This window comes from Arachis stenosperma, chromosome 4 (assembly GCF_014773155.1).
Source record: "Arachis stenosperma cultivar V10309 chromosome 4, arast.V10309.gnm1.PFL2, whole genome shotgun sequence".
In the NCBI taxonomy this organism is placed as follows: Eukaryota; Viridiplantae; Streptophyta; class Magnoliopsida; order Fabales; family Fabaceae; genus Arachis; species Arachis stenosperma.
In genome coordinates this window covers 125,314,417-125,342,002 of record NC_080380.1, presented here as the reverse complement: position 1 = coordinate 125,342,002, position 27,586 = coordinate 125,314,417, and the positions used below count along the sequence as shown (strand labels likewise).

General features: G+C 38.5%; 1 non-coding gene across 1 annotated transcript; it reads left to right on the top strand.

The window, feature by feature from the left end:
* The first annotated feature begins 10,987 nt into the window (after positions 1-10,987).
* Positions 10,988-11,095, top strand: LOC130977820 (small nucleolar RNA R71). Its single transcript, XR_009085495.1, has one exon. It is a non-coding gene; the product is annotated as a small nucleolar RNA R71 (small nucleolar RNA).
* The last annotated feature ends 16,491 nt before the right edge of the window (positions 11,096-27,586 follow it).

Sequence of the window (27,586 nt, the reverse complement as noted above, 5' to 3'; positions counted from 1 at the left end):
CATGTTTGTGGCGTTTTGAGTAGGATCGCCAAGAGAATGGACTGCTATGCACTTCACCCTTTATCAGATTGAGTAACCACGGCCGATGGCCACGGCCGTGCTCATTCTTTAGGAGAGGAGATCAATGACCACGGGCAATGGCTTTGATCACTTACAGCCTGCCATAGAAGAAGATCATCCACAATCAAAGAAGACAGTAGTACCAGAGTTAATTCAGAAAGACAAAACAACTCCAACTCTCAACTCTATTCCCATCATATAATTCCTAATAGCTAACTTCTTAATCCAACAACTTCTGATTCCGCCTGACTAAGACCTGCAAGACAACCATAGCTTACTTCAAGCCACAATCCTCGTGGGATCGACCCTGACTCGCTCAGGTATTACTTGGACGACCCATTGCACTTGCTGGTATTACTGCTGTACAAAATAGTGTGGGTTTTGCGTACACATGCACCAATCTCGATGTTAGAGTGCAGAGAATTCTCAGTGAGGTATCCCGTGTAACAGAAATAAAATAAAAAACTAATTAAGTACACTAAAATTTCAAAAATAACTAGGAAAATAAACACTAAATTAGAAAATAACTGAAAAGAAAATTAATCAGGAAAAAATAAAATGAAATCACTACGAGAAATACCAAACTTAATTTCAGAAATTAAAAACAATTTTTTAACTAAAATAAAACCAAAATTTCAAAAATTTAAAGAACAAAGACATATAAAAACTAAAGAATAAAAATCCCTAATTTAAGCAATCAGACAACGGTTAGTTGTCAATCACAGCCAATCTCCGGCAACGGCGCCAAAACTTGGTGTGGATTTCAAATGTTCACAACTGAACTGGCAAGTGCACTGGGTCGTACCATGTAATACCTCAGGTGAGTGAGGGTCAATCCCACGAGGATTGATGGAATGAGCAACAAAGGTCAAAAGACTCACTTAGTTTGGCAAGCAAAGAGTGGTGTTTTGAGGGTTGTGGTGCACGAAAATTGCAATCACACTTTTGCAATCCGCACAACTAACCAGCAAGTGCACTGGGTCGTCCAAGTAATACCTTACGTGAGTATGGGTCGAATCCCACGGAGATTGTTGGTTTGAAGCAGGCTATGGTTATCTTATTATTCTTAGTCAGGATACCAACAACAGTGTTTTTTTAAGTTCAATTGTAAAAAGTGAAAGGGCATAAAATAAATACTTATTATGCAGTAATGGAGAATATGTTGGAGTTTTGGAGATGCTTTGTCTTCTGAATTCCTGTAACATAATGCTTCCTCACTTTCAAACATGCAAGGCTCCTTCCATGGCAAGCTGTATGTAGAGTGTCACCGTTGTCAATGGCTACTTCCCATCCTTTCAGTGAAAATGGTCCAAATACTCTGTCACAGTACGGCTAATCATCTATTGGTTCTCGATCATGTCGGAATAAGATCCATTGATCCTTTTGCGTCTATCACTACGCCCAATACTCGCGAGTTTAAAGCTCGTCACAGTCATCCAATCCTTGAATCCTACTCGGAATACCACAGACAAGGTTTAGACTTTCCGAATTCTCATGAATGCCGCCATCAATTCTAGCTTATACCACGAAGATTCTGATTAAGGATTCTAAGAGATACTCATTCAATCTGATGTAGAACGGAGGTGGTTGTCAGGCACACGTTCATGGATTGAGGAAGGTGATGAGTGTCACGGATCATCACCTTCTTCATAGTGAAGCGCGAATGAACATCTTAGATGGAAACAAGCGTGTTTGAATGGAAAACAGAAATAATTGCATTAATTCATCGAGATGCTGCAGAGCTCCTCACCCCCAACAATGGAGTTTAGAGACTCATGCCGTCAAAAAGTATAAAGTTCAGATCTAAAAATGTCATGAGATACAAAATAAGTCTCTAAAAGTTGTTTAAATACTAAACTAGTAACCTAGGTTTACAGAAAATGAGTAAACTAAGATGGATAGTGCAGAAATCCACTTCTGGGGCCCACTTGGTATGTGCTGGGGCTGAGACTTAAGCTTCTCACGTGCCTGGGCTGTTTCTAGAGTTGAACGACAGGTTGTAACCTATTTCTGGCGTTGAACTCCAACATGCAACCTGTTTCTGGCGCTGAACGCCAGACTACAACATGGAAGTGGCGTTCAATGCCAGTTTATGTCATATATCTTCACGCAAAGTATGGAGTATTATATATTGCTGGAAAGCCCTGGATGTCAACTTTTCAACCCAATTGAGAGAGCACCAATTGGACTCCTGTAGCTCCAAAAAATCCATTCCGAGTGCAGAGAGGTTAGAATCCAACAGCATAAGCAGTCCTTTTTCAGCCTGAATCAGATTTTTGCTCAGTTCCCTCAATTTCAGCCAGAAAATACTTGAAATTATAGAAAAACACACAAACTCATAGTAAAATTCAGAAATATGATTTTTGCCTAAAAACTAATAAAAATCTACTAAAAACTAACTAAGACATACTAAAATCTGCATGAAATTACCCCCAAAAAGCGTATAAAATATCCGCTCATCACAACACCAAAATTAAACTGTTGCTTACCCCCAAGCAACTAGATAAATAAAATAGGATAAAAAGAAATTAAGAAGCAATGATATCTCAGAGTTTTAAGTGAAGCTCAGATTCCAATTAGATGAGCGGGACTAGTAGCTTTTTGCTTCTGAATAGTCTTGGCATCTCACTTTATCCTTTGAAATTCAGAATGATTAGCATCCATAGGAATTCAAAATTCAGAAAGTATTATTGATTCTCCTAGTTTAGTATGTTGATTCTTGAACACAGTTACTTTATGAGTCTTGGTCGTAGCCCTAAGCACTTTGTTTTCCAGTATTACCACCGGATACATAAATACCACAGACACATAACTGGGTGAACCTTTTCAGATTGTGACTTAGCTTTGCTAGAGTCCCCAATTAGAGGTGTCCAGAGTTCTTAAGCACACTCCTTTGCTTTGGATCATAACTTTAACCACTCAGTCTCAAGCTTTTCACTTGGACCTGCATGCCACAAGCACATGGTTAGGGACAGCTTAATTTAGCCGCTTAGGCCTGTATTTATTTCCTTGAACCCTCCTATCCATTGATGCTCAAAGCCTTGGATCCTTTTCACCCTTGCCTTTTGGTTTTAAGGGTTGTTGGCTTTTTCTTTTTCTTTATCCAATGATTCCTCTTCTTTTTTTTTCACTGCTTTTTCTTGCTTCAAGAATCAATTTCATGATTTTTCAGATCATCAATAATATTTCTCTTTCATCATTCTTTCAAGAGCCAATACTTTTGACATTCATGAATTTCAATATAAAAAATATGCACTGTTCAGGCATTCATTCAGAAAACAAAAAGTATTGCCACCACATATAAATAATTAGAATTTTCCTTATTAAGAACTCGAAATTAAATTGCCTCTTTATTCTAAAAATCTACTATTTTATTCATGTTTGATGATGATGAGAAAAATAAATTATAGCTTAATTGGAAATAAAATCAAAATAGATATACTAATTACTACTACTCCTATATAACTTCTAAGGTAAATCTATAATACAACTATCACAGAGTAAAGCTAAGATTAGGACTCAACAACCTTTATTTTGGGAAGTGGATGTTCCTCTAGTCTATGGGGTGCTTGGTCCTTCAAGAGATAATTTCTGACGCTTCAGTTCCTTCAAGTCACGTCTTTGCTCTTCTTGTTCCCCGAGCAGTTTGCAAAGCATGCTATTTTGATTATTCTGTTCTTCATTTATTTGGTCAATAGCTTCTTGCAACTTGGTAACCGATGCTTCAAGATGCTCCCAGTATTCAAATTGAGGGATTTTCGGGAGGAATTCCTGTGCTCTCCTCTTGATGGGGTCATCCTGCACTTGTTGTTTTTCCATTGATATTTTGGTGATTGGTCGCTCAACTGAGATATACTCAGTTATTCCCATCTTCACTCCAGCATCTTTACATAGCATAGATATTAAACTTGGATAAGCCAATTTAGCATCTTTGGAGTTCTTGTTTGTAATTATGTAAAGTTCACACGAAATCAGCTGATGAACTTCCACTTCTCTTCCCAACATAATGCAGTGGATCATCACTGCTCTTTTAATGGTGACCTCAGAGCTGTTGCTAGTGGACAGTATAGAATGCCCAATGAAGTCCAGCCAGCCTCTGGCGACTGGTTTGAGATCTTCTCTCTTGAGTTGATTTGGGATGCCCTTGGTGCTGGTGGTCCACCTGGCTCCAGGGAGGCATATGTCCTCTAGAATCTTGTTCAGGCCTTTATTTATTCTCATCATTCTCCTATTAAAGGAGTCTGGGTCATCTTTTAACTGAGGTAGCTTAAAGATCTCCCTGATTTTATCAGGGTGGATGTGAACAATCTATCCTCTGACCAAGGTCCGATAGTCATAGAGAGCAGTTCCAGATATTCTCTGCCTGTCTGTTTGTCACGGATTAGCATAGAATTCCTGAACCATGTTTCTTCCCACCTTTGTTTCAGGATTAGCTAGGATTTCCCAGCTCCTGTTTCGAATTTGCTCTTGGATCTCCGGATATTCATCTTCTTTCAGATCGAATTTGACTTCCGGGATCACTGACCTTAGACCCATTATTTTGTAGTAATGATCTGAATGTTCTTTGGTCAAGAACTTCCCTTGATTCCAAAGTGGTTTTGGAATACTCTCTTTCTTGTCTCTTGGAGTGGGTTGTTTTCCTTTAGGAGCCATGATCTTAGTGGGTATGGTTTAGTGATCACGGATAAACACACCAAACTTAGAGGTTTGCTTGTTGGTGCACGAAATTGTGATCATCAATGAAGCCATCAACATGGTACGCTCAATTTCAATCTCAACTCTTTATCACAACTTCGCACAACTAACCAGCAAGTGCACTGGGTCGTCCAAGTAATAAACCTTACCCGAGTAAGGGTCGATCCCACGGAGATTGTTGGTATGAAGCAAGCTATGGTCACCTTGTAAATCTCAGTCAGGCAGATTCAAATGGTTATGGAGGATTAATGATTAAAGCATAAAATAAGGATAGAGATACTTATGTAATTCATTGGTGAGAATTTCAGATAAGCGTATGGAGATGCTTTGTCCCTTCCGTCTCTCTGCTTTCCTACTGTCTTCATCCAATCCTTCTTACTCCTTTCCATGGCAAGCTGTATGTTGGGCATCACCGTTGTCAATGGCTATAGTCCCGTCCTCTCAGTGAAAATGTTCAACGCGCTCTGTCACAGCACGGCTAATCATCTGTCGGTTCTCAATCAGGTTGGAATAGAATCCAGTGATTCCTTTACGTCTGTTACTAACGCCCAGCCTTCAGGAGTTTGAAGCTCATCACAGTCATTCAATCCTTGAATCCTACTCAGAATACCACAGACAAGGTTTAGACCTTCCGAATTCTCTTGACTGCCTCCATCAATTCTAGCTTATACCACGAAGATTCCGATTAAGGGATCCAAGAGATATCCACTCAATCGAAGGTAGAACGGAGGTGGTTGTCAGGCACACGTTCATAGGTGAGAATGATGATGAGTGTCACGGATCATCACATTCATCAAGTTGAGGAACAAGTGATATCTTAGAACAAGAATAAGCCGAATTGAATAGAAGAACAATAGTAATTGCATTGATACTCGAGGTACAGCAGAGCTCCATACCTTAATCTATGGTGTGTAGAAACTCCACCGTTGAAAATACATAAGAACAAGGTCTAGGCATGGCCGTGAGGCCAGCCCCCAAAACGTGATCTAAGATAGCATAAAACTCTCCAAGATAGCTATCCAGATGAGAATACAATAGTAAAAGGTCCTATTTGTAGAGAACTAGTAGCTTAGGGTTTACAAAGATGAGTAAATGACATAAAAATCCACTTCCGGGCCCACTTGGTGTGTGCTTTGGCTGAGCATTGAAGCTTTCATGTGTAGAGACTTTTCTTGGAGTTAAACGCCAGCTTTTGTGCCAGTTTGGGCGTTTAACTCCCATTCTTGTGCCAGTTCCAGCGTTAAACGCCAGAATTCTTGAGCTGACTTGGAACGCCTGTTTGGGCCATAAAATCTCGGGCAAAGTATGGACTATTAAACATTGCTGGAAAGCCCAGGATGTCTACTTTCCAACGCAATTAAGAGCGCACCAATTGGGCTTCTGTAGCTCCAGAAAATCCACTTTGAGTGCTGGGAGGTCAGAATTCAACAGCATCTGCAGTCCTTTTCAGCCTCTGAATCAGATTTTTGCTCAGGTCCCTCAATTTCAGCCAGAAAATACCTGAAATCACAGAAAAACACACAAACTCATAGTAAAGTCCAAAAAAGTGAATTTTAACTAAAAACTAATAAAAATATCATAAAAACTAACTAAAACATACTAAAAACATACTGAAAATAATGCCAAAAAGCGTATAAATTATCCGCTCATCACAACACCAAACTTAAATTGTTGCTTGTCCCCAAGCAACTGAAAATCAAATAAGATAAAAAGAAGAGAATATGCAATGAATTCCCAAAACATCTATGAAGATCAGTATTAATTAGATGAGCGGGACTTTTAGCTTTTTGCCTCTGAACAGTTTTGGCATCTCACTCTATCCTTTGAAATTCAGAATGATTGACTTCTGTGGGAACTCAGAATCTAGATAGTGTTATTGATTCTCCTAGTTAAGTATGATGATTCTTGAGCACAGCTACTCTATGAGTCTTGGCCGTGGCCCAAGGCACTCTGTATTCCAATATTACCACCGGATACATACATGCCACAAACACATAATTGGGTGAACCTTTTCAGATTGTGACTCAGCTTTGCTAGAGTCCCCAATTAGAGGTGTCCAGGGTTCTTAAGCACACTCTTTTTGCCTTGGATCACAACTTCATTATTTTTTTTCTTTTTTTTCTTTTTCCTCCCATTTTTTTCGTTTTTTTTTTGTATTCACTGCTTTTTCTTGCTTCAAGAATCATTTTTATGATTTTTCAGATCCTCAGTAACATGTCTCCTTTTTCATCATTCTTTCAAGAGCCAACATTCATGAACAACAAATTCAAAAGACGTATGCACTGTTCAAGCATACATTCAGAAACCAAAAGTATTGCTACCACATCAAAATAATTAATCTGTTATAAAATTTAAAATTCATGCAATTCTTCTCTTTTCAATTAAGAATATTTTCCATTTAAGAAAGGTGATGGATTCATAGGACATTCATAACTTTAAGGCATAGACACTAAGACACTAATGATCATAAGACACAAACATAGATAAACATAAGCATAAAATTCGAAAAATAGGAAAATAAAGAACAAAGAAATTAAAGAATGGGTCCACCTTAGTGATGGCAGCTTGTTCTTCCTCTTGAAGATCTTATGGAGTGCTTGAGCTCCTCAATGTCTCTTCCTTGCCTTTGTTGCTCCTCTCTCATGATTCTTTGATCTTCTCTAATTTCATGGAGGAGAATGGAATGTTCTTGGTGCTCCACCCTTAATTGTCCCATGTTGGAACTCAATTCTCCTAGGGAGGTGTTGATTTGCTCCCAATAGTTTTGTGGAGGAAAGTGCATCCCTTGAGAAATCTCAGGGATTTCATGATGAGTGGGATCTCTTGTTTGCTCCATCCTTTTCTTAGTGATGGGCTTGTCCTCATCAATGAGGATGTCTCCCTCTATGTCAATTCCAACTGAATAACAGAGGTGACAAATGAGATGAGGAAAGGCTAACCTTGCCAAGGTAGAGGACTTGTCCGCCACCTTATAAAGTTCTTGGGCTATAACCTCATGAACTTCTACTTCCTCTCCAATCATCATGCTATGAATCATGATAGCCCGGTCTATAGTAACTTCGGACCGGTTGCTAGTGGGAATGATTGAGCATTGGATAAACTCCAACCATCCCCTAGCCACGGGCTTGAGGTCATGCCTTCTCAGTTGAACCGGCTTCCCTCTTGAATCTCTCTTCCATTGAGCGCCCTCTTCACAAATGTCTATGAGGACTTGATCCAACCTTTGATCAAAGTTGACCCTTCTAGTGTAAGGGTGTTCATCTCCTTGCATCATGGGCAAGTTGAATGCCAACCTTACATTTTCCGGACTAAAATCTAAGCATTTCCCCCGAACCATTGTAAGCCAATTCTTTGGGTCTGGGTTCACACTTTGATCATGGTTCTTGGTGATCCATGCATTGGCATAGAACTCTTGAACCATTAGGATTTCGACTTGTTGAATGGGGTTGGTAAGAACTTCCCAACCTCTTCTTCGGATCTCATGTCGGATCTCTGGATATTCACTCTTTTTAAGTTTGAAAGGGACCTCGGGGATCACCTTCTTCATGGCCACAACTTCATAGAAGTGGTCTTGATGCACCCTTGAGATGAATCTCTCCATCTCCCATGACTCGGAGGTGGAAGCTTTTGCCTTCCCTTTCCTCTTTCTAGAGGTTTCTCCGGCCTTAGGTGCCATAAATGGTTATGGAAAAACAAAAAGCGATGCTTTTACCACACCAAACTTAGAAGGTTTGCTCGTCCTCGAGCTAAAGAAGAAAGAAGAGAGTAGAAGAAGAAAAATTGGAGGAGATGGAGGGGGCCTTGTGGTTCGGCCAAGGGGGAGAAGTAGTGTTTAGGTTGTGTGAAAATGAGGTGGTGAAGATGGGTTTATATAGGGGTGGAGAGAGGGGTAGGGTTCGGTCACGTATGGGTGGGTTTGGGAGGGAAAGTGGTTTGAATTTGAATGGTAAGGTAGGTGGGGTTTTATGAAGGATGGATGTTAGTGGTGAAGAGAATGGTAGGATTTGATAGGTGAGGGTTTTTTGGGGAAGAGGTGTTAAGGTGATTGGTGAATGGGTGAAGAGGAGAGAGAGTGGTGGGATAGGTGGGGATCCTGTGGGGTCCACAGATCCTGAGGTGTCAAGGATAATTCATCCCTACACCAAGTGGCGAGCAAAATTGCTCTTTCTGCCAATCCTGGCGTTAAACGCCGGGCTGGTGCCCATTTCTGGCGTTTAACGCAAGCTTGATGCCCATTCCTGGCATTAAACGCCAGTCTGGTGCCCCTTTCTGGCGTTAAACGCCCATAATGGTGCCAGACTGGGCGTTAAATGCCCATTTGCTGCCCTTACTGGCGTTTAAACGCCAGCAAGGTTTTCCTCCAGGGTGTGCTATTTTTCTTTCTGTTTTTCATTCTTTTTTTGCTTTTTCAATTGATTTTGTTACTTCCTATGATCATCAACCTACAGAAAACATAAAATAACAAAGGAAAATAGATAAATATAACATTGGGTTGCCTCCCAACAAGCGCTTCTTTAATTTCAGTAGCTTGACAGTGGGCTCTCATGGAGCCTTACAGATGTTCAGAGCACTGTTGGAACCTCCCAACACCAAACTTAGAGTTTGAATGTAGGGGTTCAACACCAAACTTAGAAGTTGGTTGTGGCCTCCCAACACCATAGGCTCTGTTTGACTCTGTTTTGAGAGAAGCTCTTCATGCTTCCTCTCCATGGTAACAGAGGGATATCCTTGAGCCTTAAACACAAAGGATTCTTCATTCACTTGAATGATCAATTCTCCTCTGTCCACATCAATCACAGCCTTTGCTGTGGCTAGGAAGGGTCTGCCAAGGATGATAGATTCATCCATGCACTTTCCAGTCTCTAGGACTATGAAATCAGCAGGGATGTAATGGTCTTCAACCTTCACCAGAACATCCTCTACAAGTCCATAAGCTTATTTTCTTGAATTGTCTGCCATCTCTAGTGAGATTCTTGCAGCTTGTACCTCAAAGATCCCTAGCTTCTCTATTACAGAGAGAGGCATGAGGTTTATACTTGACCCTTAAGTCACACAGAGCCTTCTTAAAGGTCATAGAGCCTATGGTACAATGTATTGAAAACTTCCCAGGATCCTGTCTCTTTTGAGGTAATCTCTGCCTAGTCAAGTTATTCAGTTCTTTGGTGAGCAAAGGGGGTTCATCCTCCCAAGTCTCATTACCAAATAACTTGTCATTTAACTTCATGATTGCTCCAAGGTACTTGGCAACTTGCTCTTCAGTGACATCTTCATCCTCTTCAGAGGAAGAATACTCATCAGAGCTCATGAATGGCAGGAGTAAATCCAATAGAATCTCTATGGTCTCAGTGTGAGCCTCAGATTCCCATGGTTCCTCATTAGGGAACTCATTGGAGGCCAGTGGACGTCCATTGAGGTTTTCCTCAGTGGCGCTCACTGCCTCTTCCTCCTCTCCAAGTTCGGCCATGTGGGTCATGTTAATGGCCTTGCATTCTCCTTTTGGATTCTCTTCTGTATTGCTTGGAAGAGTACTAGGAGGGAGTTCAGTAATTTTCTTGCTCAGCTGTCTCACTTGTGCCTCCAAATTCCTAATGGAGGACCTTGTTTCAGTCATGAAACTTTGAGTGGTTTTGATTAGATCAGAGACCGTGGTTGCTAAGTCAGAGTGGCTCTGCTTAGAATTCTCTGTCTGTTGCTGAAAAGATGATGGAAAAGGCTTGCCATTGCTAAACCTGTTTCTTCCACCATTATTGTTGTTGAAACCTTGTTGAGGTCTCTGTTGATCCTTCCATGAGATATTTGGATGATTTCTCCATGAAGGATTATAGGTGTTTCCATAGGGTTCTCCCATGTAGTTCACCTCTTCCATTGAAGGGTTCTTAGGATCATAAGCTTCTTCTTCAGATGAAGCATCTATAGTGCTGCCTGGTGCAGCTTGCATTCCAGACAGACTTTGAGAAATCATATTGACTTGTTGAGTCAATATTTTGTTCTGAGCCAATATGGCATTCAGAGTATCAATCTCAAGAACTCCTTTCTTCTGATTCGTCCCATTGTTCACAGGATTCCTTTCAGAAGTGTACATGAATTGGTTATTTGCAACCATTTCAATGAGTTCTTGAGCTTCTGCAGGCGTCTTCTTCAGATGAAGAGATCCTCCAGCAGAGCTGTCCAATGACATCTTGGACAGTTCAGACAGACCATCATAGAAGATACCTATGATGCTCCATTCAGAAAGCATGTCAGAAGGACACTTTCTGATCAATTGTTTGTATCTTTCCCAAGCTTCATAGAGGGATTCACCTTCCTTCTGTCTGAAGGTTTGGACTTCCACTCTAAGCTTACTCAATTTTTGAGGTGGAAAGAACTTTGCCAAGAAGGCATTGACTAGCTTTCTCCAAGAGTTCATGCTTTCTTTAGGTTGTGAGTCCAACCAAATCCTAGCTCTGTCTCTTACAGCAAAAGGGAATAGCATAAGTCTGTAGACCTCAGGGTCAACCCCATTGGTCTTGACAGTGTCACAGATTTACAAGAATTTAGCTAAAAACTGATGAGGATCTTCCAATGGAAGTCCATGGAACTTGCAATTCTGTTGCATTAGAGAAACTAATTGAGCCTTAAGCTCAAAGTTGTTTGCTCCAATGGCAGGGATAGAGATGCTTCTCCCATAGAAGTTGGGAGTAGGTGCAGTAAAGTCACCCAGCACCTTCCTTGCATTGTTGGCATTGTTGTTGTTTTCGGCTGCCATGGGTTCTTCTTCTTTGAAGATTTCTGTTAGGTCCTCTACAGAAAGTTGTGCTTTAGCTTTTCTTAGCTTTCGCTTCAAGGTCCTTTTAGGTTCAGGGTCAGCCTCAACAAGAATGCTTTTGTCTTTGCTCCTGCTCATATGAAAGAGAAGAAAACAAGAAAATATGGAATCCTCTATGTCACAGTATAGAGATTCCTTGAGGTGTCAGAGGAAAAGAAAAATAGAAGGAAGAGGTAGAAGAATTCGAACTTATCAAGAAAGATGGAGTTTGAATTGTGCATTGAGGAGGAGTGTTAGTCCATAAATAGAAGGATGTGAGAAGAAGGGAAGAAATTTTCGAAAATAAATTAAAAAGATTTTAAAAACATTTTGAAAAAATGAAGAATGATTTTCGAAAAATATGATTGGGAAAGAAATAAAGTGATTTTTGAAAAAGATTTTGAAATTAGAAATCAAAAAGATATGATTGAAAACTATTTTGAAAAAGATGTGATTAATAAGATATGATTGAAAAGATATAGTTTTAAAAAGATATGATTGAGAAAATATGATTTGAAAAACAATTTAAAAAGATTTGATTTTAAAAATTGATAACCTGCCTAACAAGAAAGATATGATTCAGACATTAAACCTTTCTCAACAGAAAAGGCAACATACTTGAAATGTTGAATCAAATCATTAATTGTTAGCAAGTATTTTTGAAAATGGAAAGAAATTGATTTTGAAAATATATGATTGAAAAGATATGATTTGAAAAAGATTTGATTTTGAAAAAAATTTTAAAAACTTGAAAAAAAATTTGAATTAAAAACAAAATCTTCCCTCTTGTGCCATCCTGGTGTTAAACGCCCAGAATGGTATACATTCTGGCGTTTAACGCCCAAAACTCACCCCTTTTGGGCGTTAAACGCCCAGCCAGGTACCCTGGCTGGCATTTAAATGCCAGTTTTCCTTCCTCACTGGGCGTTTTGAACGCCCAGCTTTTTCTGTGTAATTCCTCTGCTGAATGTTCTGAATCTTCAATTCTCTGTATTATTGACTTGAAAAGACACAAATTAAAAATTTTTTTTTGGATTTTTAATAATAAGGAATAATCAAAATGAAACTAAGATCAAATAAACAATGCATGCAAGACACCAAACTTAGAAGTTTGTATACTATTGACACTAACAAAATGAGAATGCATATGAAAAACAACAAAACACTCAGGACAAGAGAATTTAAAGATCAGAACAAGGAAATCATCAAGAATAACTTGAAGATCAATTAAGACACATGAATGAATTCGAAAAATGCAAGAAGAACAGAAACATGCAATTGACACCAAACTTAAAATGAGACACTAGACTCAACAAGAAACATAAAATTATTTTTGGTTTTTATGATTTTGTATTTTTTTGGATTTTTTTTCGAAAATTGAGTGAAAAAGAAAATAAGGATATCAAAATTCTTAATGAGAATTCCAGAAATCATGCAATGTTAGTCTAAAGCTTTAGTCTAAAGAAATTAGACATGGCTAGCCAAGCTTCAGCAGGACATTGCATTCAAGAGCTAAATTGATGAGAATCAATCAGCTTTGGTGATGATAAGAACATCACCTTGAAACACTAGAAGTCATTCTTAAGAACTCTGAAGAAAAATACCTAAGCTAAGCAACAAGATGAACCGTCAGTTGTCCAAACTCAAACAATCCCTGGCAACGGCGCCAAAAACTTGGTGCACGAAATTGTGATCATCAATGGCGCCATCAACATGGTACGCTAAATTGCAATCTCAACTCTTTATCACAACTTCGCACAATTAACCAGCAAGTGCACTGGGTCGTCCAAGTAATAAACCTTACGCGAGTAAGGGTCGATCCCACGGAGATTGTTGGTATGAAGCAAGCTATGGTCACCTTGTAAATCTCAGTCAGGCAGATTCAAATGGTTATGGAGGATTAATGATTAAAGCATAAAATAAGGATAGAGATACTTATGTAATTCATTGGTGAGAATTTCAGATAAGCGTATGGAGATGCTTTGTCCCTTCCGTCTCTCTGCTTTCCTACTGTCTTCATCCAATCCTTCTTACTCCTTTCCATGGCAAGCTGTATGTTGGGCATCACCGTTGTCAATGGCTATAGTCCCGTCCTCTCAGTGAAAATGTTCAACGCGCTCTGTCACAGCATGGCTAATCATCTATCGGTTCTCAATCAGGTTGGAATAGAATCCAGTGATTCTTTTGCGTCTGTCACTAACGCCCAGCCTTCAGGAGTTTGAAGCTCGTCACAGTCATTCAATCCTTGAATCCTACTCAGAATACCACAGACAAGGTTTAGACCTTCCGAATTCTCTTTAATGCCGCCATCAATTCTAGCTTATACCACGAAGATTCCAATTAAGGGATCCAAGAGATATCCACTCAATCGAAGGTAGAACGGAGGTGGTTGTCAGGCACACGTTCATAGGTGAGAATGATGATGAGTGTCACGGATCATCACATTCATCAAGTTGAGGAACAAGTGATATCTTAGAACAAGAATAAGCCGAATTGAATAGAAGAACAATAGTAATTGCATTGATACTCGAGGTACAGCAGAGCTCCACACCTTAATCTATGGTGTGTAGAAACTCCACCGTTGAAAATACATAAGAACAAGGTCTAGGCATAGCCGTGAGGCCAGCCCCCAAAACGTGATCTAAGATAGCATAAAACTCTCCAAGATAGCTATCCAGATGAGAATACAATAGTAAAAGGTCCTATTTGTAGAGAACTAGTAGCTTAGGGTTTACAAAGATGAGTAAATGACATAAAAATCCACTTCCGGGCCAACTTGGTGTGTGCTTGGGCTGAGCATTGAAGCTTTCATGTGTAGAGACTTTTCTTGGAGTTAAACGCCAGCTTTTGTGCCAGTTGGGCGTTTAACTCCCATTCTTGTGGCAGTTCCGGCGTTAAACGCCAGAATTCTTGAGCTGACTTGGAACGCCTGTTTGGGCCATCAAATCTCGGGTAAAGTATGGACTATTATACATTGCTGGAAAGCCCAGGATGTCTACTTTCCAACGCAATTAAGAGCGCACCAATTGGGCTTCTGTAGCTCTAGAGAATTCACTTCGAGTGCAGGGAGGTCAGAATCCAACAGCATCTGCAGTCCTTTTCAGCCTCTGAATTAGATTTTTGCTCAGGTCCCTCAATTTCAGCCAGAAAGTACCTGAAATCACAGAAAAACACACAAACTCATAGTAAAGTCCAGAAAAGTGAATTTTAACTAAAAACTAATAAAAATATCATAAAAACTAACTAAAACATACTAAAAACATACTGAAAACAATGCCAAAAAGCGTATAAATTATCTGCTCATCACTTGTCCTCAAGCAAAAGAAAAGAAAGGAGAGGGATAGAAGGAGAGCTAGTTTTCGAATTATTGAGGAGAGGAGAGAGGCCGAAAGTGGATTTAAAGGGAGGGGGTGGGTTTTCGAAAATTTTGAAGAAAGATAGGATAGAAGATATGATTTGTAAAAGATAAATATGACAGAAAAAAGATATAATTGAAAATTGAAAAGATATAGAAGATATTTGAAAAAGATAAATCTAAATTTTTTAAAAAAAGGATTTGGGATTAATTTGAAAGGATAATTGATTTTTTTTTGAAAAATATTTGAAAAGAAGTTGGATGGGATTTGAAAAAGGATTTGTATTTATGAATTAAGATACATTTGATATTTTTGAAAAAGAGATTTTAGAAATTAGGATTAAAATTTTTGGAATTGAAGGATGAGAGTTTGTAACATGTTTATATAAGAAATCATGAATTGGAACATAAAAAATTTGAAAAAATGTGAACTGAAAACGAATTTACCTCCTCCCCACAATCCTGGCGTTAAACGCCCAAATGCTGCATGTTTTGGGAGTTTAACGCCCATTTGCAGCTTCTCCTGGGCGTTCAACGCCCAGCTGTTGCTTCTAGCTGGCGTTGAACGCCAGGAACTCCTTTGTCACTGGCCATTTTTCTGAACGCCCAGGACGCTATAAATCTGGCGTTAAACGTCCAGAAGGTGCTTCTTTCTGGCATTCAACACCCAGATGGCTATCCTTACTGGCGTTGAATGCCCAGTAGATGCTTCTTTTGGGCGTTCAGCGCCCAAAACAGCTCTTATTGGCTTTTTCGCACCAGTGAGCTTCCTTTTTGCTGTTTTATCCTGCGGATCCTTCTGTAACTTTGTGAACTCAAGCAATTGCTATTTTACCTTGAAGATAATTGACATAAACCTGTAAAAATTAATTAATTAACAAATAAACTTTGTAAATGGCTGGGTTGCCTCCCAGCAAGCGCTTCTTTATTGTCTTTAGCTGGACTATTATTGAGCTTTAATCAAGTATCAGTTTTGAGCATTCTTTCTCAAAATTGCTTTCAAGATAATGTTTGACTCTCTGTCTATTAACAATGAATTTTTTGTTAGAATCATTATCCTGAAGCTCCACGTATCCATACGGTGACACACTTGTAATCACATATGGACCTCTCCACCGGGATTTTAATTTCCCGGGGAATAATTTGAACCTAGAATTAAATAGCAGAACTTTCTGCCCTGGCTCAAAGACTCTGGATGACAGTTTCTTATCATGCCATCTTTTTGCTTTCTCTTTGTAAATTTTTGCATTTTCGAAAGCATTGAGTCTGAATTCCTCTAGCTCATTTAACTTGAGCAATCATTTTTCTCCAGCTAACTTGGCATCAAAGTTTAGGAATTTGGTTGCCCAATAGGCCTTATGTTCCAGTTCCACTGGCAAGTGACAGGCTTTTCCATACACCAGCTGGTATGGAAAAATTCCTATAGGTGTCTTGAATGCTGTTCTATATGCCCACAGAGCATCATCCAAGCTTCTTGCCCAATCCCTTCTACGGTTAATCACAGTCTATTCCAGGATTCTTTTAAGTTCTCTATTAGAGACTTCAGCTTGACCATTTATCTGTGGATGATATGGAGTAGCTACCCTGTGGCTAACTCCATATCGAACCAAAGCAGAGTAAAGCTGTTTATTGCAGAAATGAGTGCCCCCATCACTGATTAGTACTCTAGGGATACCAAATCTGCTGAAGATGTGTTTCTGGAGGAATTTCAGCACTGTTTTAGTATTATTAGTGGGTGTTGCAATAGCTTCCACCCATTTGGATACATAATCCACTGCCACCAGAATATAAGTGTTTGAGTATGATGGTAGAAAAGGTCCCATGAAGTCAATACCCCATACATCAAACAACTCAATCTCCAAGATCCCTTGTTGAGGCATGGCATAACTGTGAGGCAGATTGCAGATCTGTGGCAACTGTCACAATTAAGTACAAACACTCGGGAGTCTTTATAGAGAGTAGGCCAGTAGAAGCCACATTGGAGTACTCTTGTAGCTGTTCGCTCACTTCCAAAATGTCCTCTATACTGTGATCCATGGCAGTGCCAGAGGATCTTCTATGCTTCTTCTTTAGGCACACATCTACGGATTACTCCGTCTGAACATCTCTTGAAGAGATATGGTTCATCCCAAAGATAGTACTTTGCATCCGTGATCAATTTCTTTGTTTGCTGCCTACTGTACTCTTTGGGGATGAATCTCACTGCCTTGTAGTTTGCAATGTCTGCAAACCATGGCACTTCCTGGATGAAAAAGAGGTGCTCATCCAGAAAGTTTTCAGGGATTTCAGTAAGAGGGAGGGACGCCCCTTCTACTGGTTCTATTCAGGACAGATGATCTGCTACTTGGTTCTCTGTCTCTTTTCTGTCTCTTATTTCTATATCAAACTCCTGCAGAAGCAATACCCATCTGATGAGTCTGGGTTTTGAATCCTGCTTTGTGAGTAGATATTTAAGAGCAGCATGGTCAGTGTACATAATCACTTTTGATCCTACTAAATAAGATCTGAACTTGTCAATGGCGTAAACCACTGTAAGTAACTCTTTTTCTGTGGTTGTGTAGTTCTTCTGTGCGTCATTTAAAACACGACTGGCATAGTAAATAATGTGCAGAAGCATGTCATGCCTTTGTCCCAACACTGCACCAATGGCATGGTCACTGGCATCACACATCAGTTCAAATGGTAATGTCTAGTCTGGTGCAGAGATGACTGGTGCTGTGACTAGCTTAGCTTTCAGAGTCTCAAACGCCTGCAGACACTCCTTATCAAAGATAAATGGCATGTCAGCAGCTAGCAGATTACTCAGAGGTTTGGCAATTTTTGAAAAATCTTTTATAAACCTCCTATAGAATCCTGCATGCCCTAGAAAGCTTCTGATTGCCTTAACATTAGCAGGTGGTGGTAATTTTTCAATTACCTCCACCTTAGCTTGATCCACCTCTATTCCCTTGTTCGAAATTTTGTGCCCAAGGACAATTCTTTCAGTCACCATAAAGTGACATTTCTCCCAGTTTAAAACCAGATTAGTCTCTTGGAATCTCTTTAGAACAAGTGTTAAATGATCAAGACAGGAGCTAAATGAGTCTCCAAACACTGAAAAGTCATTCATGAAGACTTCTAGAAATTTTTCCACCATATCAGAGAAAATAGAGAGCATGCATCTTTGAAAGGTTGCAGGTGCATTGCACAGACCAAATGGCATCCTTCTGTATGCAAATACTCCAGATGGGCATGTGAATGCTGTTTTCTCTTGATCTTGGGGATCTACTGCAATTTGATTATAACCTGAATATCCATCAGGAAGCAGTAGTATTCATGACCTGCTAGTCTTTCTAGCATCTGGTCTATGAATGGTAAAGGAAAATGATCCTTTTTGGTAGCTGTATTGAGCCTTCTGTAATCAATACACATACGCCACCCTGTAACTGTTCTTGTAGGAACCAGTTCATTTTTTTCATTATGAACCACTGTCATGCCACCCTTCTTAGGGACGACTTGAACAGGGCTTACCCAGGGGCTATTAGAAATGGGATAAATAATCCCAGCCTCTAGTAATTTAGTGACCTCTTTCTGCACCACCTCCTTCATGGCTGGATTCAGCCGCCTCTGTGGTTGAACCACTGGCTTAGCGTCACCCTCCAATAGGATCTTGTGCATGCATCTGGCTGGGCTAATGCCCTTAAGATCACTGATGGACCATCCAAGAGCTGTCTTGTGTGTCCTTAGCACTTGAATTAGTGCTTCCTCTTCCTGTGACTCTGAGGTATAGCTTATGATTATAGGAAAGGTATCACCTTCTCCCAGAAATGCATATTTCAGGGATGGTGGTAATGGTTTGAGCTCGGGTTTGGGAGGTTTCTCCTCTCCCTGAGGGATTTTCAGAGATTCTATTATTCTCTCTGGTTCCTCCATATCAGGTTGAACATCTTTAAAGATATCTTCTAGCTCTGATTCAAGACTCTCAGTCATATTGACCTCTTTTACCAGAGAATCAATAATATCAATGCTCATGCAGTCATTTGGGGTGTCTGGATGCTGCATAGCTTTGACAAAATTTAACTTAAACTCATCCTCATTGACTCTCAGGGTTACTTCCCCTTTTTGGACGTCAATAAGGGTTCGGCCAGTTACTAGGAACGGTCTTCCTAGAATGAGAGTTGCACTATTGTGCTCCTCCATTGCCAGCACCACAAAGTCAGTGGGAAAGGCAAATGGCCCAACCTTGATAATCATGTCTTCAATCACGCCTGATTGGTGTTTAATGGAACCATCAGCAAGTTGGAGACATATCCGTGTTGGTTTGACTTCATCAGTCAATCCAAGCTTTTTGATAGTAGATGCAGGTATTAGGTTGATACTTGCCCCAAGATCACATAGAGCTTGCTTGGTATAAGTACCTTCTAATGTGCATGGTATCATAAAGCTTCCGGGATCTTTAAGCTTCTCAGGTAAGCTTTTCAGAATGACTGCACTGCATTCTTTAGTGAGGTAAACTTTTTCAGTTTCCCTCCAATCCTTCTTATGACTTAAGATCTCTTTCATGAACTGAGCATAAGAGGATATTTGCTCAAGTGCTTCTGCAAACGGAATCTTTATTTCAAGAGTCTTGAGATAGTCTGCAAAGTGAGCAAATTGCTTATCCTGTTCCGCTTGACGGAGTTTTTGAGGATAAGGCATTTTGGCTTTGTATTCATCAACCTTAGTTGCTGCAGGTTTATTACTTATAGTCATGGGTTGAGAAGCCTTTTTAGAGGAGTTTCTATCAGTACTTGTATGTGTCTGATCCCCTACTGGTGCTTGAATACCAGGGGTGGAAGCTGGAGTGGCATTAGACGCCAACTCTTTATCTGTTTCTGGCGTCTGAACGCCAAAACTGGGCTTCCTTTGGGCGTTCAACGCCAGTTCCTTGCTTGTTTCTGGCGTTGGACGCCAGGACTGAGCATGGTTTGGGCATTCAACGCCAGCTTTCCACCCATTATCTGGCGTTTAAGTGCCAGAATTATTCCTCTCTGGGCTCTGACTATCCTCAGAGGGATTTTGTGTAGCAGTCTGTTCATTTCTTGGCTTTCTGCTGCCTTGAAGTGGGGTATTTAATATTTTTCCACTTCTTAATTGAACTACTTGGCATTCTTCTGTTGTTTGTTTTGATAACTGCTGTTCTGTTTGCTTCAACTGCACTTCCATATTCATATTAGCCATTCTTGTTTCTTGCAATATTTTCTTGAATTCGGCTAGCTGTTTTGTTAGAAAATCTAATTGCTGATTGAATTCAGTAGCTTGTTCTGCATGACTGAGTTCAGCAGTTACTGCTTTAGCCTCTTCGTTGATGGAAGGTTCACTACTTAGGTACAGATGCTTATTTTTGGCAACTGTATCAATAAGCTCTTGAGCTTCTTCTATTGTCTTTCTCATGTGTATAGATCTACCAGCTGAGTGGTCTAGAGAAGTCTGAGCTCTCTCTGTAAGCCCATAATAGAAGATGTCTAACTACACCCACTCTGAAAATATTTCAGAGGAGCATTTTCTCAGCATCTCTCTGTATCTCTCCCAGGCATCATAAAAGGATTCATTATCTCCTTGTTTGAAGCCTTGGATGCTCAGCCTTAGCTGTGTCATCCGTTTTGGAGGAAAATAGTGATTCAGGAATTTTTCTGACAGCTGTTTCAATGTCTTTATGCCGTCCTTAGATTGGTTATTTAACCACCTCTTAGCTTGGTCTTTTACAGCAAATGAAAATAGTAACAATCTGTAGACATCCTGATCTACTTTCTTATCATGTACTGTGTCAGCAATTTGTAAAAACTGTGCCAGAAACTATGTAGGTTCTTCCTGTGGAAAACCGGAATACTGGCAACTTTGCTGCACCATGATAATGAGCTGAGGGTTCAACTCAAAACTACTAACTCCAATGGAGGGTATACATATACTACTCCCATATGAAGAAGTAGTGGGGTTAGAATATGACCCCAGAGTCCTTCTGGACTGTTTATTTCCACATAAATCCATAATGGAGAAAGGGAGATGATGTGAATTTATTTTATTTATTTTATTATATATAAAAATTTTGAAATAATAAAATAAAATAAAATAAAATAAAGACGACAATAAAATTAAAAATAAATAAAAATAAAAATAAAAGTAAAATAAGAATTTAAAAATATTTTATGAAGATTTTCGAAAAAGTGAGGAGAGAAAAGTAGTTAGGATATTTTCGAAAAAGATATAATTTTTTTAAAATCTTAAAAGGATAAGATTTGAAAAAATTTCAAATTGAAATCTGAATTTTTATATAAAAAAAATTTGAAAATATGGCTTAAAAATAGTTAGAAAATATATTCTTTTGAATTTTGAATTTTATGATGAAAGAGAAAAATACACAAAAGACACAAGACTTAAAAAATTTTAGATCTAATGCTCCTTGTTTTCGAAAATTTTGGAGGGAAAACACCAAGGAACACCAAACTTAAAAATTTTAAGATCAAAACACAAGAAAGACTCAAGAACAACAAGAACAAAAGAAAGAATACCAAACTTAAAATTTTTAGAAAACCAAAATAAATTTTCGAAAATTAAAGAAAATTAACAAGAAAACACCAAACTTAAAGTTTGGCACAAGATTCAATCAAAGAAAAATTATTTTTGAAAGAGATTTTAAAAAGAAGATACCCAATTACCAAGAACATAAACCAACGCTCTAGCCAGTTGAGCTATAAATGTAACGTGTTTTAAAGAGGTATTTTTAATAAATGAAAATAAAATTTTTTGAAAAACTAATATTTTGAACTTGCACAAGGAAAACACGAAAAATACACAAAATAGGAAAAACCAAAGATCAAACAAGAAAATTTGACAAGAACAATTTGAAGATCAAGGAAAAATAAAGAACATGCAATTCGAAAATTGAAAGACAAAGAAGAGCATGCAATTGACACCAAACTTAAAACATGACACTAAATTCACAGAAAAACTAAAAATTAATAAAGAAAACTAATATTTTTGAAAAAAAAATTTTAGAAGGGATAATAAAAGATGCAATTCTAGTAAAAAAGATAAATTTTTCCTAATCTAAGCAACAAGGATTCACCGTCAGTTGTTCAAACTCAAACAATCCTCGGCAACGGCGCCAAAAACTTGGTGCACGAAAATTGTAATCATACTTTTGCAATCCGCACAACTAACCAACAAGTGCACTAGGTCGTCCAAGTAATACCTTACGTGAGTAAGGGTCGAATCCCACAGAGATTGTTGGTTTGAAGCAGGCTATGGTTATCTTATTATTCTTAGTCAAGATACCAACAATAGTGTTTTTTTAAGTTCAATTGTAAAAAGTGAAAGGGCATAAAATAAATACTTATTATGCAGTAATGGAGAATATGTTGGAGTTTTGGAGATGCTTTGTCTTCTGAATTCCTGTAACATAATGCTTCCTCACTTTCAAACAGCAAGGCTCCTTCCATGGCAAGCTATATGTAGGGTGTCACCGTTGTCAATGGCTACTTCCCATTCTCTCAGTGAAAATGGTCCAAATGCTCTGTCACAGCATGGCTAATCATCTGTTGGTTCTCGATCATGTCGAAATAAGATCCATTGATCCTTTTGCATCTGTCACTACGCCCAACACTCGCGAGTTTAAAGCTCGTCACAGTCATCCAATCCTTGAATCCTACTCGGAATACCACAGACAAGGTTTAGACTTTCCGGATTCTCATGAATGCCGCCATCAATTCTAGCTTATACCACGAAGATTCTGATTAAGGATTCTAAGAGATACTCATTCAATCTGATGTAGAACGGAGGTGGTTGTTAGGTACACGTTCATGGATTGAGGAAGGTGATGAGTGTCACGGATCATCACCTTCTTCATAGTGAAGCGCGAATGAACATCTTAGACGGGAACAAGCGTGTTTGAATGGAAAACAGAAATAATTGCATTAATTCATCGAGACGCTGCAGAGCTCCTCACCCCCAACAATGGAGTTTAGAGACTCATGCCGTCAAAAAGTATAAAGTTCAGATCTAAAAATGTCATGAGATACAAAATAAGTCTCTAAAAGTTGTTTAAATACTAAACTAGTAACCTAGGTTTACAGAAAATGAGTAAACTAAGATGGATAGTGCAGAAATCCACTTCTGGGGCCCACTTGATGTGTGCTGGGGCTGAGACTTAAGCTTCTCACGTGCCTGGGCTGTTTCTGGAGTTGAACGCCAGGTTGTAACCTGTTTCTGGCGTTGAACTCCAACTTGCAACCTGTTTCTGGCGCTGAACGCCAGACTGCAATATGGAACTAGCGTTGAACGCCAGTTTACGTCATCTATCTTCGCGAAAAGTATGGACTATTATATATTGCTGGAAAGCCTGGATGTCTACTTTCTAACCAAATTGAGAGCGCGCCAATTAGACTCCTGTAACTCCAAAAAATCCATTCCGAGTTCAGGGAGGTCAGAATCCAACAGAATAAGCAGTCCTTTTTCAGCCTGAATCAGATTTTTGCTCAGTTCCCTCAATTTCAGTCAGAAAATACCTGAAATCACAAAAAAACACATAAACTCATAGTAAAGTCCAGAAATATGATTTTTGCCTAAAAACTAAAAAAATCTACTAAAAACTAACTAAAACATACTAAAATCTACATGAAATTACCCCCCAAAAGGCGTATAAAATATCCGCTCATCAAGTTGTAAATCGCATCAAACAATATTTCAGAGAGTAAGAAAGCAAACAATAGAATTAGTGTGAAATATATGTGAGAAAATAGTTAAGGATTCAGAATTATTTATTAAGTTTTTTTTAGTAACTATTTTAATCATGTAAGATTTATTTCATGGCAAACTGTGAGTAACTAAACCCTAATTCCTTAGTGATTTAGTCTCCTCTAACCTAGTTAACCCCCAATGTCTTGGTCACTTAATTTCGATTAGAAGGTTAGGTTCATTTCTAGTTTATTAGCCACAAAAACCCTAATTACCCAGATATAAGAGGATTATATGTCACGTATCCCGTTAAATCCAAATAATTAGCAATTTAGGAGGAATTTACTTTCAAGCTAGTGTTCAAGTGAGATAACTCTTCCAAGAATCACAATAACGCATATAGAATAAGGGTTATTATTCCAATCTACCCAGTGATGAGCGGATATTTTATACGCTTTTTGGGGGTAATTTCTTGTAGATTTTAGCATGTTTTAATTAGTTTTTAGTTAAATATTATTAGTTTTTAAGCAAAAATCATATTTCTGGACTTTACTATGAGTGTGTGTATTTTTCTGTGATTTCAGGTATTTTCTGACTGAAATTGAGGAAGCTGAGCAAAAATCTGACTTAGGCTGAAAAAGGACTGCTGATGCTGTTGGATCCTGACCTCCCTGCACTCGAAATGGATTTTCTGGAGCTACAGGAGTCCAATTGATGCGCTCTCAACGGCGTTGGAAAGTAGACATCCAGGGCTTTCCAGCAATATATAATAGTCCATACTTTGCGCGAAGATTGACGACGTAACTTAGCGTTGAACGCCAAGTACACGCTGCTGTCTGGAGTTAAATGCCAGAAAAACGTCATAACCTGGAGTTTAACGCCAAGAAAGGCCTCTACTCGTGGATAGCTTTATTCTCAGCCCCAGCACACACCAAGTGGGCTCCAGAAGTGGATTTCTGCACCAATTATCTTAGTTTACTCATTTTCTGTAAACCTAGGCTACTAGTTTACTATTTAAACAACTTTTATAGACTTATCTTGTACCTCATGACATTTTCAGATCTGAATTACATACTTTTGACGGCATGAGTCTCTAAACTCCATTGTTGGGGGTGAGGAGCTCTGCAGCGTCTCGATGATTTAATACAATTCCTTTGTTTTCCATTCAAACACGCTTGTTCTTATCTAAGATGTTTATTCGCGCTTAATTGTGAAGAAGGTGATGATCCGTGACACTCATCACCTTCCTCAACCCATGAACGTGTGCCTGACAACCACCTCCGTTCTACATCAGATTGAATGAATGTCTCTTAGCTTCCCTAATCAGAATCTTCGTGGTATAAGCTGGATTGATGGCGGCATTCATGAGAATCCGGAAAGTCTAAACCTTGTCTGTGGTATTCCGAGTAGGATTCCGGGATTGAATGACTGTGACGTGCTTCAAACTCCTGAGGGCTGGGCGTTAGTGACAGACGTAAAAGAATCAATGGATTCTATTCCAACCTGATTGAGAACCGACAGATGATTAGCCGTGCTGTGACAGAGCATAGGAACGTTTTCACTGAGAGGATGGGAAGTAGCCACTGACAACGGTGACACCCTACATAGAGCTTGCCATGGAAGGAACTTGCGTGTGAGAAGAGGATTTCAAGGAAGAGTTGAAGTCAAAGGACAAATCATCTCCAAAACTCCAACATATTCTCCATTACTGCACAACAAGTAACGCTAGTATTCTTTATTATTCCAACTTACAATTTTAAGTAGTTTGTAGTTTGGCCTTTTACAAATAAATCCAAATAACTTCATTAGCCTCCTGACTAAGATTAATAAAATAACATTGATTGCTTCAAGCCAATAATCTCCGTGGGATCGACCCTTACTCACGTAAGGTATTACTGGACGACCCAGTGCACTTGCTGGTTAGTTGAACGGAATTGTGGACATACTAAAGATCAAAAGATAGAAATCACAATTTCGTCCACCAAGTTTTTTGGCGCCGTTGCCGGGGATTATTGAGTTTGGACAATTAAAGGCTATTTTATTCTTAGATTAGAAAATTTGTTTTTATTTTTATTCTTGTTTTTATTGTTATAGAGTCATTAAATCTTGATAGGATAGTTTCTTTTCAAAAATTTCTTTTCAAAATTTATTATTTTTCTCTTAATTAATTGCTAATTTTCGTGAGTTTTAGTGTCTTGTTCTAAGTTTGGTGTCAATTGCATATCTCATATTTTTCTTTAAAAATTTCGACTTGTGATTTTTGTTCTTTATTAATCTTCAAGTTGTTCTTGCTTATTTTTCGTGTTTGATCTTGAGTTTTTCTTGCTTTGTGTCTTTTCTTGTTTCACTTGTGTTCCTTTTAAAGCACTAATTGGAATATCTGCATCAAGTGTCATATTTATTCCCAATTGGCTAAAGCATTGGTTTATATTCTTGATAAGGGAGCACCAGTACTTTTGAAAATCTTTTTCAAAAATAATTTTTCTTAATTTAATCTTGTGCCAAACTTTAAGTTTGGTGTTTTCTTGTTAATCTTCCTTTAAATTTTCGAAAACTTGTCTTGATTTTCTAAAAATTTTAAGTTTGGTGTTCTTTCTTTTGTTCTTGGTGTTCTTGTGAACCTTCAAGGTGTTCTTGGGTTTTTCTTGTGTCTTGATCTTAAAATTTTTAAGTTTGGTGTTCCTTGGTGTTTTCCCTCCAAAAATTTTCGAAAACAAGGAACATTAGATCTAAAAATTTTAAATCTTGTGTCTTTTGTGTGTTTTTCTCTTTCATCATAAAATTCAAAATTCAAAAAATTTTATTTTCTAACTAATTTTGAACTACATTTTTCGAAAATTTTATATTAAAAATTCAATTTTCAATTTCAAAATATTTTCACTTTCATTTATTTATTTCGTTTTTATTTTATAAAAAAAAATAATAATAATAAATAATAAATAATTTTCTTTCACAAAATATCTTCAAAATATTTTTTTTATATCTATATCCCATTTTTGTTATTCCATTACTATAAAATAAATAATTCTCAACATATAAATTCTCAACTTATATTCCATTATGGAAGTAAGTATGAATGAACAGTCCAAGAGGACTCTGGGGTCATATGCCAACCCCACTACTGCTTCATATGGGAGTAGTATCTGTATACCCTCCATTGGAGTTAGTAGCTTTGAGCTGAATCCTCAGCTCATTATCATGGTGCAGCAAAACTGCCAGTATTCTGGTCTTCCACATGAAGAACCTACAGAGTTTCTGGCACAATTTCTGCAAATTGCTGATACAGTACATGATAAGGAAGTAGATCAGGATGTCTACAGATTATTACTGTTTCCATTTGCTGTAAAAGATCAAGCTAAGAGGTGGTTAAATAACCAGCCTAAGAGCAGCATAAAAACATGGAAACAGCTGTCAGAAAAATTCCTGAATCACTATTTCCCTCCCAAACGGATGACACAGCTAAGGCTAAATATCCAAGGCTTCAAACAAGGAGATAATGAATCCCTTTATGATGCTTGGGAGAGATACAGAGAGATGCTAAGAAAATGCCCCTCTGAAATGTTTTCAGAATGGGTGCAATTAGACATCTTCTACTATGGGCTTACAGAAAAAGCTCAGATTTCTCTAGACCACTCAGCTGGTGGATCTATACACATGAGAAAAACAATTGAAGAAGCTCAAGAGCTTATTGATACAGTTGCCAGAAATCAGCATCTGTACCTAAGCAGTGAATCCTCTATGAAAGAAGAAGCTAAAACAGTAACTGCAGAACTCAGTCCAGTGGATCAGGCTAATGAATTCAATCAGCAATTAGATTTTCTAACTCAGCAACTAGCCGAATTCAAGGAAATATTACAGGAAACAAGAATGGCTAACAGGAACATGAAAGTGCAATTAAAGCAGACAGAAAAGCAACTGTCAAAAAAAATAACAGAAGAATGCAAGCAGTTCAATTAAGAAGTGGGAAAACATTAAATACCTCACTTCAAAGCAGCAAGAAG